Source organism: Necator americanus, chromosome I, assembly GCF_031761385.1.
Source record: "Necator americanus strain Aroian chromosome I, whole genome shotgun sequence".
Taxonomy (NCBI): Eukaryota; Metazoa; Nematoda; class Chromadorea; order Rhabditida; family Ancylostomatidae; genus Necator; species Necator americanus.
In genome coordinates this window covers 24,005,130-24,014,766 of record NC_087371.1, presented here as the reverse complement: position 1 = coordinate 24,014,766, position 9,637 = coordinate 24,005,130, and positions in this window count along the sequence as shown.

Here is a 9,637-nt window from a genome sequence, read left to right as displayed (position 1 = left end):
TCCACACTCTCATTTGCTTTAGCTAATTGACTTAGTGACTTTAATGAAGTTCATGACACTGTGGAATAGGAGGTATGTTAAAAAAAACAGTTAAACTCGAGATTTTGTGGGAGGGAGCTCTTGAAGTTACGCTTTGCGCAATCTCTTTTGCACCATCGTTTGCTGAGGGCAAGGATGAGGGTGGGCGGAGCTATTTGACACTACCGTTATCGAAAGGATAAAAGAGCGACTTCTTATTCCCTTCTTGTCATGGACTTTTGAGAGAAAGGATGCAGGTGACCTTACAAATAGAACCATAGCATATTTATATCAGGAGTGAGCGATATGGCGATTTTGCTGAATTCAAAAATGCAGGTTAATTAGTTTTCAATTTTTCCATTAATGAAAGCCGAAGTTTACAAAATTCAAATCTTCAGTGAAGAAGATGATTGAGCCTAGTTGCAGTAAACTCGACTCGATTTCGACTTCAACTCGGTTGAGGTCAGGGCCCACCCGAAGTGTCAAGTCAGGGTTCTCATCCTTCCGGACAGGACTCGTAGAAATTTATCTATCTCGGAAGTGTGAAAGAGTTGGTCGGTGCTAGAGCGGTTTCCTTTGGTAGTGAAGATGTCGCGGATACTTCCACTACTACACCCACGTTTTCTCAGATCCCACGTTACAAGGAATTCAAAAAATCTGAGTAAATCATAGAAGCTAATTATCTTGTCTTTGTCAGAACTCTCCGGTTGATTTTCCCGTAAGAGGAAATAATTTAGCAGTGGAAACAGAACTAAAAACAGAAATAGAAGTGAGACTACTACCTTATTTTTTAGGATATTTTTATCTGAAAATGTTGAACATTGGCCGCAAAAACAAAATCACCAATCAGCAATTTTACATCTCTAAAATATTCGTTCTTATGATTAATTGATTTGCCGTATTTTCTTACTGCCGTTTTCATGACTCATATTCCCCTGCAACTACAGGATATCAGTCAAAAACAGTAAAAGTCCCAAATTTTACTTCAAGCCCAAGTTTACATAGATTAAGCTGAATCTTCCTGAGCACATATATTTGTATTTTTTAACCACCTAAACATTTGCTATACTGGATACAGCTCGATCCAAACCAAATCTACGGTTCCGCTCACGATCAACTCGCAGAGAGTTCCGTTGTTTATTGTTATTGGCGCTTGTTCTCATCGGATGAGGGAGTGCGAAGAAGGCAGAAGAAGCCTGTTTCCGATTCTCACTGGGTGGCACTGCATACATTGCTTATACTAGATTTTGTGATCTTCGTTGGGTGCATACTCATCTTAATGGCGCGGTAAAGCTATGTACACTAGTTCTCCTCGTACAGGTACGACATAAGCGGAATGGCTTGTAATTCAAGCTTTTCTTACATTTCTTACATCAACTCCTTTCTAGTAGTTCCAGTGTGTACCAGTTGTTTTTTTTTTGGTTCTAGTGAATTCTCAAAACCTCTAACTGCAACCTCTCCGCTTAGATTTACAATCGGTCACACTAGCGTTCAGCGAATCAGCCATTAGTTGTAGGGATTATTCGGGACAAAAAAGCTATTGAAACGTGATATATGCTCTGGAAATTTTCGGACGCACTCATTCGTATATTTTTTGTCGATGCTCCTAGGTCCATGCGAAAAGAGTCACAAGAACTTCTTCAAAGCCAAAGCCATAAATTTTTTGTGAGAATGTGAACAAAACAGTGGAAGGACAACTCCTGTTCTTAGTTTCGGAGAGTTTACAATTCCAGGTTTCCTTATCATCTTCCTGCATGGCTTTCAAAATCCTGCTTTATCTGGTCGTTTTTGGAGAAAAACACTAAACGGTGCGTAATAATGGAAACTAACTGAATACTCAAAATAGTTTATTTTCTGTTACTACTCATCTCATTTCCCCTCTTCTTCCTTTTTTCCCATCTCGTGATTTTATTCCCCAATTTTTCCGCAATCAGAGCAACAATCAGCGAACTCAATCCATGTTTCCTGGATATTAGCTTATTGGTAAATAGTCGGCTTGTAAAACCCGTGAAAAAAAATATTGCTAGATCCTGAGAGCTTTTTGTTCTTTGCGTTGCAGAGCTGCCAAACAACACTGATTTCGTGATGATTACAGAGGAATTTTTCGGCTCAATGATTTGGGACATGCACATTTGGAGGGCGGATAAACATAACCACAACATGCACGCTAAGCGAATAGTCAGTGAAATCTTTACACTGTTAATTATACGTGTATTTTATTGAAATTGATGCTACCTGCTACTAACTACGATGTATGTTAAGTGAGAAAGGCGAATTGTGGTGGAATTCGGCAAGTGTTCTTGAAACTATTGCAAGACCTGGAGAAAAACAGAGTAGCATGGAACGATAGACGTAGGGAAGTATGAAATAACAAATACCAGACTTGTTCGATGAGTTATCTTATGAATGTCAAATTTGAATGATAACTTCGCTGACTTGATGACAAGAAAGCCTTTTTCATGCTGAAACACTTTTTAGTGATTCGCGCTTGCATTGTTCAATAATATTCTTAGCAGAAAAATATCAACTGAGGTTCTGAAACTCTCAACCACAAACTGGGTAACGTTTGTTGAAAAACTTCCAGTGAATTTTCCGAGAAAATCTCTCATTCCTCTACGAAATTCCATATCTGGAGAGGTATTGTGAATTTCCTTAGGTTTCGAAGCCAATTTTATTGTCTGAGTGAATTTTTAGAGATTAGAATTGTGTACTTCTGCAGACACATACACTTCAGTTCTTTAGAAAAATTGCTAAGCAAAAAATCTTTGCTCTGTTTTGTAGGGATTGGGGACATTCATAATGAGGAAAATATTTCTGATCCATGCATTTTCATAATTGAGTGGAATAAACTCATAGAATTAGCCGTGTGCTATTGGGGTAATTGGTCACTAAACCTTATCGTTTGAAACTTGTCAATAGCCAAATTTAAGCAACAGCCAAGATTGCTGACAAACTTTATTACGGCTAACGTTTCGGCGTTGTCGCCTTCGTCAGAGCCTGGAAAGTAAGAACATTTGCAATATATCCTCTCAAATGCCTCATCCAGAACAAGTCATCATCCCCTAGGATATTACACCCGGAAACAAAAACCAAAAAAAGCCCAAATCGTTGTGCCTACCTCAGTAGCCGCGTTGCCGTGATGTTAGCGGATATCCGCGTGGTGCTATCGCTCCGCTGATACTAATTAGGATGCGACCCGCATATGACCCCGTAGATCAAACCCGCAAAAGTCTTGATACAGAGCCAGCTCGTTGGTCACGGCTAAGCACTCTTCCTTTCTATTCATTTTTGGACCTTTTGCATTTATCCAAAACGCTTCTAAAGTTCTGCGAGCTATAATTTCGGGTTCGTACGATAGGATCGTTTGACCCCATAGGCTATGTGACCTCTCTCCTTGGGAAATGGATTGTATACGTCGGCATTTTATTGTCATTTTATTGTTAATGTGGAATCGTCAACCGTAGCTTTTTCTAGTCTCTTTCTTTATAAAATAGCGTTATTTCTCTTTCTCTTCTTCTTTTAACTCATTACCCAGGTTCTTGTAGTAGTACTCCAGGCATTTTCATTGAAACAATTCACTCCGGCTCATTCAAAGCGGTACTCTTATGAAGCACTTTCATAAATTCTGCAGAAAAAAATTAGATGTACTCTAAAAAAATGAATGTGAAACATGAAAGCCGCTGCAGTAATCAACTCATTGCCATTGATTCAGACCCATCATTAGTCGATGATTGATCTCGTCCATCACTTTCAGTTTCAGTCCTCCATTGCTTTATATTACTGGGTCTCATTCTGTACCGAATCACTTTGATCACCTTGACTCCCGTTGTTCTTCGAACTGGTCGAGCCGGCGCCACTAATTCTTCCATTCGTACGGATCGCGTGCCAGAGTTACCCAGTAACTCCTCCATTCGTGTAAGACCCTAAGAGCATCGAATTTTTCTCTGACGGTCTTTGTGAAGAAGGCTTATCATTGGATCTGTGGAACGCCTAATATCACTCACGGCTCTGATCCAACGGTTGTCGTTGAAGCGCATCGCGTGTCCGACCCACCTTATTTCACTTTCTTCGCCAAACGTGGCGGCGCGGCGTCTCTAAGTCTCCTCGATCGCCAACGTAGGAGAGAACTTCGAACCCCTTCCCTCACTTGCGTGAAGCGGCATACTCCTAACGCCTACACAGTGTATTATTCGAAAATACAAAAAAAAAACCATGAACAGAAAAAAAAATTCTTTTACTCTTCCAATTTACGCTAATCCAGTGAGACTCCTATCGTTGGTTCTACGCTCTTTTATGCAGATATTGAAACCAATCACTTTTTGATGGTGGACGCTATCCTTAAACGGTATTCTTTGCTTGGTGACACTTGATATTTTCAACTAATTTGACCCCATGTTCCCGCGGTGCTACTTCATATTTCCCGCTTATGATTGCCATAATCCCGGTGTAGAAAAGGAAGATATATTATATCGAAACCCAGTGGTTTAAAAAAGTCAAAAAATTAGCGACGGAAAACCCGCGGGAAAGTATGTGATGTGTACTAAAAAGTCGCCTTTATGGAATGTGTGTCCTAGAAGTTGTTCTCGTTTCTCTGATAAAGAATACTCTCTCTTCTGATAAATCGAGGGAACAATTTGGACAACAAAATATTTGCGAAGCGCAGAATACGAATCCTTCAATTTTCCACAGACACTTCGTCTATCTTTTCCTTGGTTTTTTTGTCGACTGAACGGGTTCCCAACATTGTCGAACTGTGATTGTGAGACAAATAACTTCGATTACCTTCTAGATATTTGCCCAGTAGAGAAATCTTGGGGCGACTTTCTCCCAGGTTTTGATCGTTGAACTCTATCAGTCATGCGTTGCCGCCAGAGGATCCGTGAAAAACTTGCTAAGAACATTCGTAATTTTATCTCCTGTAATAGATATCTCGTTCTGAGAAAAGATCTTTCTCTACTTATGACAGAAATCAAAACTCATTCATAAGTTCCTTGTTAAAGCACTATTAAAAGGTGCAACATCTAGTCTGAAGACAATTCTTTGGGAGATTTTTGATGTAGGGATCTCTCCACCTCTGATCTCACCAGTAAGTCGCAGCTGGGATATGGTTCTCAAGGAAAAAAGATCACACGGAAAAAAAACAAACACGTGTGAAAAATTCGCAATTTACCACAAATTCAGTATCCTTGAGCAGTGCTGAACTCACATTCACCACTCACCAGAATACAGATCCGACAAAATACCATATGCGCTCTCACAAAATGGTGGAAATTTTGCCATCTTTTGTTGACACTATCTTGGAGAATAGACTAGGTGCAATTCAACAGTTGTAGCAAAATCAATTTTCCAGGGATCCCCTAGAAAAAAGTGAATTTTCATTACATAGAGGAATTATCTACAACGAATTTGTCGCAACTAACCCCCATATTCTCGCCTGAGAAGCACTCCCTCCACCTTTTTTCCTCACTCTTATCAAAGACACATCGCGTTCGGTCGCTTTCCAGCGGCTGCCATAAGCAAAATCGGCAGGATTGAGTGCAGCACGAGAAGATCTGTTTTTTCCAGCTCTTAGGTTTCTAGAAGGTTGAAAAACCTTAGAGATGAAGTGGTCAAAAAATTCTCACTCCTGTTCTTACCGTTAAATCGTCATTTACAGTTTCACCATTTGATCATTCAAATTATAATGATACTCCTAAATAACGATTGATTTACTAAATTCAAGGATTTCAATTAATGTTTCTTGGACCACTTTAGCACATTTCCGTATGGTTTATGATCCACCAATCCTGATTGTTAATTGACATTAATTTTGAGCATATCAGTGATTAACGGCGATTTCGTTTTTTCATGCCGTGATACAATGAAATTCTATGCGGTTACGCTGAGCACACTTTTTCTGGTCTAAAAGGAACTTGCGACCAGCGCAATGCGGAGAAACTCCATAATTTTGGAAATGTTATTCCTCACTAGTAAACGACTTTTGCTAATTTAACTTAGTACTACCTCCAGCTACGTATCATCTGTAAGTAGGACAGACTATTGCTTCAATCATTCTCCAAATATTGGAGGTTTCTTCGTACCGAAGAATTGGTATAGAGATCTATATTAGAATACTGAATTAGCTGAAGAGGTGACAATATTACAGTAAAAATTAAACTAACGGTATAAATGTCGCATAGAACATAGATGGAGGTGAATAGAATTATACGTACAAGAAGTGATAAGAACCTTAAGGAGAAAATACCAAGGGCTCTCAGATGCATACTCATTAGACGGAAAAATTTCCTGAAATTTTCCGGGGCTGATAACTTAATGCAAATCAAAACAATAGCCACAAGTCCCTGAGCAATTACAAGCTTTAAGCCTGCACCACGTGTTGGACGTATTTTGTTGAAACCACCAAATTTCCCACAAAATCAATTTTTCCGAAGATGAAATAGTCCCTCGTTTTGTTTTTTTTTTTGGCAAATTTTGCACATGTTATAAGCTATTTCGCTCAAAACACCAAACTTCCCACAAAGTCAATTTTTATCGAACATAAAATGATCTCTCGATTTGTTTTCTGGTATTTTTGCACATCTTTTACGTGTCCCTGATTTTTCCTTATTTACACTGGTATCCGCAAACAGCTGCTTTAGGACTTACAGTCTTTCTTAGCCATTAACTTTTTCAGCTCAAAAAGGGAGATTTCAACGATATGGACTGAAAATGGAAAAAGCAAACATCGTCAACTTAGTGAAAGCGTTTTATATTGGAGGAATGTTAGCAAAACATTCGAAAGTAGTTCCCTCCGAGAAATTCGCCAATAGCAACTTTTTGGAGCTGGCTAAGTACGATGTAGTGAGTTTTCCTCGGTTGATTACTGTAACTATGGGACAAGTTGCAGAAGACCTAACTACGACATTAGCAAGTTGTAATGTGACACACGTACCGATCAGGCTCAGCTGTCGTTCCACCGAAGGAGTACCGTATCGAAACACGCAGGGAAAGCTGCGCGCAACGCACTGCTAGCCGACGACGGACAGGTCGGTCGGCGCTTTCTCCGCACCCCGTTGCGGTTGTCGACTAAATCGCGGTGCTTTACAACGTGTTAGCCAAGCGAACTCGGCTTTTTTGGCTTCATCCTATCTCTCCGTTTCTTTTGCTGGTTTCTCACGCGGAGCGAGGCGTGTCATGCCCTTCCCGGCAACTGGAACCAATTTTCCCACCATTTACCTGCAGTGAACATCCTGTTGACGACTGGATTTCCGCTGATCTATTCTAGGTCGGAACTTCTCTTAATCTTGATCTGAAAATTTAATTTTGTGGAGATGAGGATCCACCATTCATCATCCGAGTTCTTCCTTCCCATATTCACGCAGCTTACAACTAATTTATAATTAGAAAAACCTCTTGTGACATTTGTGGATCCTAAAGCCAAGGATCTACCAATTCTTCAGCACAAAAAAACAAGCCCAGTGTGAAAAGAATGACCGAGGCAATAGCCCGTTTCGCACCTGCTTACAGATGATATACATATGGTTAGAAAAAAATAGCATGATTCATTGGCCATTAAGGAAGGACATTTTTGGACGGACACATGGAATTTTGGAGTTTTTTAGACTGTGATTTATCGTCGTTGGTAACCCATAGCCTCAGAATCAATGTTTATCAGTTGATAGATGCCGACATTTGCATCATTCACTCAAAAACAACAATTTTAGAGAAATCCTAGCACAACTTCTTCGATTCTGGGCAAGGCGAGAAGAAATCAATCCCTAAGTTGCATCGTCAAAAATTCGAGAAGCAGAATAGATTAGTGGTGTATTCTGCTACTCGCATTTTAACTATCCAATTTCTAGCTAAAAAAAAAAACTTTAAAAAATCATTAAGAAAAGCAGTTTCTAAGTAAATGTTTGATGATATCCGGAAAGTAATTCTTGGTGTGCTTTTGCTTTCAGAAAGGAAAACTTTGGTTTTGGGAAGGGTATTAAAACGAAATTTTAATTTCTGACCTCGTTTGGACACTCACTATTTTTGCATATTTCTGTATTCAGTCACTAAGATATAAGGACTGAACTTTAGAAATAATAATAAAATGAAAGAAAAATAATAAAATAAAAATAAAATAAAAGATCGAAACAAGCACTTAAGTTGCTGCCTTTTTTAAATCAAAGAAAAACATTTTATGAATCTAGCAATCTAGAACTGCCAAAATCTTGGTTTTTAACGTATTCTTTTTCCTTAGAATTTGTTTTCTTTTTATTCGTTCCCTATTTGCTTTTTGACTGCTTTGCCTCAACTGCAATTCATTGTTTTGCTCTTCTAAGTCGTGAAAGCAGCATAGCAGGTCGTAAATTTGCATAAAACACCTCCGGTACTCGGAAAAACCTCTTGCAAACATACTATCCTTGCCGACTTCATTCTGAATTCCATTCATTTCATTTTCTCGCCGAATCAAAAATCAGTGCATTGTTATTATTAATGTTATCATTACTATCGTTATTGTTATTGCTATTCGCTACAAAAATGATACTGGAAATTCCCTCCACTTAGAGAGCAGCAATGCTCTTCGCTCGGGATTCTTCCATCTTCTACAGCTCTGCATCCTAGATAATTTATTTGTGAACGTGAATGGCGTCTCCATTTAAGGACCCTCGAAGCTTTCCAGAGAAATTGTTAAAACTTGAAAAAAATGAAGCTCTGCATTTGAAATATATATTGGCACTTTTATACTGACTGCACGGACCATAGAATACTTTCTAGGAACTTGTCTAGTTCTAGAATGTTCACTTCAGTTTAAATGGGTTTTTTTTTTGCCACAATTTTGCACTGGGTATGTTCTAAATGATTAATTCGAATGTACAAATCACAATTCAACATTCAGCAAGTTTCAACAACACTCAAAAAACAACTGCTCCTCTGTTTCTCTTCTGTTTCTTCAAAAATTCTAATCGTGATGGAGAGTATAAGCTGAGTTGAATTGCTTGATTAGATCTCATCATGAGCTTACAGTTTGCTACCAGAAGCTATGTGCAAAAAATGTAAAAAAATTCTGATCCTAGAGATATATTAGGAGGAGGCGCAGCACTTTTTTCTTGCCCGACAGTGAAACAAGGATAGAAACGAAAAGTCGAACGAAGAAAAGACAGAATAAGTTTCTGAATCTTTTCCTCCCCAGTTCGTCTTTGTTTGTTAGAAATCAAACAGAAACGAGCCGAAACCTTAATCCAATCTCATTAAAATGATTTATTTGACGATAGATTGTTCTTGACGGCTCCACACAATATAACGTGCTGGGCATTGGTCACAAAACGCGTAGACAATTGCTGGTTTTAGCAACATAACAAACTTGTTTGCGTGGGGAAGAGCACAAAAAAATTGGGGATGACTAGCCGCTGTAATTCATGCTGCAGGTACACACAATATACATTAGCAATCGCGCTTATGCGACCACAGCGATGACCACAGCGCGATGTGTGTCTGTGACTGGTCTTGAATCGTTTCCAACTATATAGGCTTAGACTTGCTCTCTAACGGCCATAAGTTCCATGACATCCCTCTTTTTCCTTCGCTCATAGCGCTATCAGCAAGAATTATCATCACAATACGGTAATAACGTTTTCCACACACGGACACA